The 5,870-nt window shown below is 43.7% G+C and overlaps 1 pseudogene; it reads right to left on the bottom strand.

Annotated features, from left to right (window-relative positions):
- Positions 1–4,356: 4,356 nt before the first annotated feature.
- LOC118702245 lies at positions 4,357–5,599 on the bottom strand (annotated as a pseudogene).
- Between the last annotated feature and the right edge of the window lie 271 nt (positions 5,600–5,870).

Here is a 5,870-nt window from a genome sequence, read left to right as displayed (position 1 = left end):
TTGCCTCCCCACCCAGTTATGTAACTTCATCCATTCCCCGCCTCCCCTCTGTCATCGCCTGGGAGCGTGGACTTGAAAGAGAGGTTCTAATGGGCCCCTATTTCCAGTCCAGTGCTTGCTTTCTCCCGACCTCAGCAACCGCTCCCCAAGTGCTGGCAGAGACACGGCGGTGGTTACAAAGGTCAGCATGAGTGCTCATGAGAGCTCACATGTGTTTATTTTGTGGGTACTGGTGAGCGTGCACTGTCTACTTGTTGTGCCCTTGTTTGTGTGTTTATGCTTGCATGTCTGCCCATGTCTGCTTGCATCTGTGTGCACTTGTATGATTTTTTTTTTTTTATGTGAAGGGGTATCTGTATTGATGTGCATGTGAGGCTGTGTTTTGTGTACGAGTCTGTGAGTTCTTATGAACTATTTTGCATGTGCACAGGCTAACGCGTATTTCTATAGATTCATATGTGAAGAGGTGTTTGCATGGTGCTGGTGGTGTGTGTCCCTGTGTGTGCTTGTGTGTCTGTGCACCTTCTCATCCTTGTGTTTGTAGGGCCTTTAGGTGCTCAGTGTCTATCTCCAGACCTCTTCCTTCGCCCTCCTTTTTGTAACAGCTACAGATGGGAATGATGAGAGAGACACAGAACTAGTGAGACTCCGAGGTGGAGGGGCAGGTGGAAAAGAACAGAGGAACTGAGACCTGGCTGAGGGGACATTTGGGACCCCTGGATCTCTGATTGCTCTGACAAGTGCAGCAGTTCTCTTTCTTTCTCCATCTCTGTGTTCACTTGGGAGATGTTTCTAGGATCCTCTCTGATAACTGGTGTGTGTATATGCCTGTCTCATTATCTCTGTCTCAGTGACTCTGTTTCCCCCTTTATACCATGAGCTCCAGAAGTGCAGACACCTGGTCTAGTTTGATTGATGTCCGCTGGGTTGATGTCCATCTCTATCATCACTCTGAGCCTCTGGCAGGCTCAGTCCTACTTGCTAGGTATGTGAATGAGTGTGTCCATGTGCATCTGCCACGTCTCAGCCTGGCTTTCCACCTCTCTGTGTCTTTCCTCTAAAAGGAGATGGGGGAGATGAGGCAGAATCTTTCATGCAATGTTAGGCAAACCCCTTGTTAGACCCAGGGACCTGGCCCTGGCAGTTGAATCATACACCTCTGACCCATGAGCAGGGGATAGACAATCCTGACCTCTTAAATTCAGGGGTGGAACCTGCACTTTCTTAACCTTGGAGAACTGCCACCATGGACGTTCCAGACTAGTGTCCTCGCTCCTGTGGTGCTGTGTGATTTGGCACTCTGCTTATGTCCTCATTCCAGCCACAGGAATCACTGATAGATATGAGGAGCGTTACCCTTTAAAGTAGGTATTTTTTCATCCCACGTTCAGATGGGGAGAGTGAAGCACAGAGAAGTTGAGAGTTTTACCCGAAGTCACACAGCGGGTTAGAGCTGCATTATCCAATATGATGGCTGTTAGGATACATTAGTACGACCCCTGGCCTCTCCTGTTTCCACATATTTTTTGAAATATATTGTCATAACTGTCTGTTTTTCTCCATAGCTTGAAGCAAACAGCCTGCACCTGCAGAAAGGTAAGTTACACTCCCCAGCTGACTCGGGCGCTCTGCTCTGCTCTGCCTGAGTTGTGTGCTCACCAGACAGCCTGCTATCTTCCAAGGATGTCCTGTTGTTTAGGCAGCTAGCCCAGCTGGCTGGTGCAAGCCTGACCCTGTCCCTACATAAAAGAACATGAACGCTCCCAAAGGGCTGACATCCACACGCTGGTCTCAGCCTGCTGTGAGAGAAAGTAATGGAATGCCTTAGACTCACCCAGCGTCTCCTGGCCTGGCTCCTGTTGGCACAGATCTAACAATGGCCACTTGCCTCATGTAGCTATTAGCCCTTAAAATGTAGCTAGTATTAATACTAGTCATGCCGGGACCGATTTGGCTCAGTAGATAGAGCGTTGGCCTACAGACTGAAAGGTCCCAGGTTCGATTCCGGGCAAGGGCATGTACCTTGGTTGCGGGCACATCCCCAGTAGGGGGTGTGCAAGAGGCAGCTGATCGATGATTCTCTCTCATCGATGTTTCTAGCTCTCTATCCCTCTTTCTCTCTGTGAAAAATCAATAAAATATATATTTTTAAAAAAGGAATATGCTGAAAAGACACTCAGCTTTTACTAAAAAAAAAAAAAAAAAAATACTAGTCATATTGGTACTCTACTGATACTCAGTTTAGTAATTGGAAAAATTCTAAAGTACATTTGGAAAGACCTGGGTGTGTGAATCTACTTTTTCAATTGTAAGCCTCATGAAATCTAAATACAAGTCAAATATTTCTGGAGAAAATCTAGGGTCCCAATTAAGATGCACAATATGTGTACAATACACACCAGATTACAAAGCCTTACAATGAAAAAAAAAGGTTATAATGAGAAGATGAAGCAGAAATACTAATCTGCTGTTTGTCACTAGAGATTAGCTTACACTTTATAAACTTAATATTAGAAGAATCATATGTAAGTATTCTTTAAGAAAAAATCTTTATTGTTGAAAGTATTACATATGCCCTCCCCCTCTCCCCCATTGACTCCTTCTAGCCTGCCCCCACCCTCCCCTGAGGCCTTCATCATCCAATTGTCTGTGTCCATGGCTTATGCATATATGCGTACAAGTTCTTTGGTTGATTATGTCCCACCCTCCTTCCCCTTCTCTTTGAGATTCCACATGCTGTTCTATGCTTCTATGTCTCTGGAACTATTTTGTTCATCAGGTTTTTTTTGTTTTTTTTGTTTTGTTTTGTTTTGTTTTGTTTTTTATTCATTAGATTCCACATATGAGTGAGACCATGTGATACTTGTCTTTCTTTGACTCCTATGTCTCCTATACTCTTCAGATCCCTCCATGTTGTCTCAAAGGGTAAGAGTTCCTTCTTTTTTAGTGTCTATTTAGGTCCTATGCTCATTTTTCAAATGAACTGTTTGTCTTCCTTTTGTTCACTGTGGGTTTGTCATATATGGCCTTTATCATGTTGAGATATGCTCTCTCCATCACCACTTTGCTGAGACTTTTTTTTAAAATAAAAAATGAGTGTCGGATTTTGTCAAATGCCTTTTCTGCATCTATTGATATGGTCTTTTGATTTTTATCTTTCAATTTGTTTATGTGATGTATCACATTTATTGATTTGTGAATATTATATCAGCCTTGCACCCCTGAAATAAATCCCACTTGGTCACAGTGTATGATCTTTTTAATATATTGCTGGATCTGATTTGCTAGTTTTTTGTTGAGGATTTTAGCATCTATGTTCATCAGGGATATTGGCCTGTAATTATCTTTCTTTGTAGTGTCTTTATCTAGTTTGGGAATTAGGATAATGCTGGCCTCATAAAAAGAGTTTGGAAGTGATCCTTCCTCTTGGAATTTTTGGACTAGTTTGAGGAGCATAGGTGTTAGTTCTCTTTGAATGTTTGGTACAACTCCCCTGTGAAGCTGTCCAGACTGGGCTTTTGTTGCTGGGAGGTTTGTTTGTTTTTATTTCTGCTTCTATTTCCTCAGTTGTTATTGGCCTATTCAAGTTTTCTGATTATTCCTGATTGAATTTTGGGAGATTGTATTTTTCTAGGAATTTGTTCATTTCATCCAGGTTTTCCAGATTGTTGACATATAGTTGTTCATAGTATTTTCTTACAATCCTATGTATTTCTGTGGTGCCAGTGGTTACTTTTCCACTTTCATTTCTGATTTTATTTATTTTAGTCCTCTCTGTTTCATTTAAAAAAAAATACATTTATATTGATTTCAAAGAAAAATGGAGAGAGGGAGAGAAAGATAGAAACATCAATGATGGGAGAGAATCAGTGATCGGTTGCCTCCTGCAACCCAACACTGGGGATCGAGCCTGCAACCCAGGCATGTGCCCTTGACCAGCATCAAACCTGGGATGTCTTCAGGCCGATGCTCTATCCACTGAGCCAAATCGGGTAGGGCTCTCTTTGTTTCTTGATGAGTATGGTTAATGGTTCATTAACCTTATTTATCCTTTCAAAGAACCAGCTCTTGGTTTTATTTATTTATTTATTTATTTATTTATTTATTTACTTTATTTTTTATTAGTCTCTATAATATTTATTTCTGCTCTAATCTCTCTCTCTTTTTTTTCCCTTTGCTTAAAGAAAAATACTTTAATATCACACTGGTAACTACAATGGGACACCGAACTTGACAATTGTGGGGCCAAACTATGTACAGCGCAGGGTGGCTGTCTATGGGCAGCAGTCCTCAGGGTCAAAGCAAGAATGGGAAAGAACAGTATTAATATGCAGTGCAGGAGGCTTCTTTGGGAGGCTGCTGGTTCAGTAGAAGTAGACGGAGTGCTGGAAGGTGAAGCTGCTCTTCTTGAACTCCTGCAGCAACTCCTCCATCTTGTTTTCCATGTCCTCTGTGTGCTGGATGCACTGGCAGAGCTCGCAGATGAGGAAGGCCCTCAGCATGGCCTCCTTGTGGTTGTCCTGGATGTCCCTGTTGATTACATGCACTGGCTAGCAGGTCTTCTGCTCCCTAGAATTCATATCTTCCACCACCTGGTCATATACTCTCTCCTTGCAGGTGAGGGTCAGGTCAAACAGGTCTTTGCAGTTATAGAATCTCTCTGTCTGGGACTTGATTCACTTATTTCTGTCCAACATGTGCAAAATGCTGCTCTGAGTGTAGAGTTCCTTGTCTTTCCTAAGGAGATAATTGAACATCTGATTATATGTGGTTTTGAAATCATAAACACTAGAGGCCCAGTGCATGAAATCCCTCAGCCCAGCCTACACCTCTCCAATTGGGGATCCCTCTCTCAATCTGGGACCGCTGGTTCCTAACTGTTCACCTGCCTGTCTGCCAGATCACCCCTAAATGCCTCTGCCTGCCTGCCTGATTGCCCCCAACTGCCCTCCTCTGCTGGCCAATTTGGATCTGATTGGTTAGTTTCTGTGCCAGTCAGTGTCAAAAGCTCTGCCTCCTAGGCAGCCATTGGCTCCCCACAGCACCCACCTTTGGTTCTGATTGGTCGGTTCCTATGCCAGTCAGCATCAATGGGACTATCAATGGGGCCTGATCAGGAAAAACGAGGCTGATCATCTGCCCAGGTGGAGGCCTGGAGAGAAATGGAGGCCTGGCTACTGGCCAGATTGGGAGAGAAAGAGAGAGGTATGTGCTAATCAAAAGCTGCCACAGAAGCAATGGATCAGTTCCTGCTTCTCTCTTCAGGCCTCTCTTTGGTCCTGATTCGCAGCCCCCTCAGCAGTCAGTGCTGGGTCACCATGCCTGCAGCCAAAGCAGTAGCAACCCAGCGCTGACTGCAGGACTGACTTCCGGTTGGTGGAGCCTTGTCATTACTGGTCCTTAAGACCCAGGGTTTTAATATATTAGGATTGGGCTTGTCAGTAACTGGCCCTGAAGCTTCATAGGAGTCACTGGTTACAAAGGACTGGACACTGAATGCCCATTTGCTGTGAATGTTGTACGCCTTCATGCTCTGGTTCTGGTTGCTTGAACAGACCACCAATACCACCACCACCACCTGCAGCAGCAATGACAGCATGGAGATGGCCTCACCATCTGTTCTCACTGACTCATGATTCCCACCCAGCTCTGTTCTAATCTTTACTATTTCTGCCCTTCCACTTACTCTAGTCTTTCCTTGCTGTTCTCTTTCTAATTCTTTAAGTTGTAGAGATAAATATTAATTTTTGTTTTGTTTTGTTAGGTAGGCCTGTAGTGCTATGAACTTCCCTCTCAGGACTATTTTGGCTGTGTCCCATATATTTAGGGTTGTTGTGTGTTCATTTTAATTTGTTTCTAGTAAGTTTTTT

Source organism: Pipistrellus kuhlii, unplaced genomic scaffold, assembly GCF_014108245.1.
Source record: "Pipistrellus kuhlii isolate mPipKuh1 unplaced genomic scaffold, mPipKuh1.p scaffold_m20_p_38, whole genome shotgun sequence".
NCBI classification, from domain to species: Eukaryota; Metazoa; Chordata; class Mammalia; order Chiroptera; family Vespertilionidae; genus Pipistrellus; species Pipistrellus kuhlii.
Note: the sequence above shows the minus strand (reverse complement) of the source record. Positions and strands in the feature narration are given on the sequence as shown.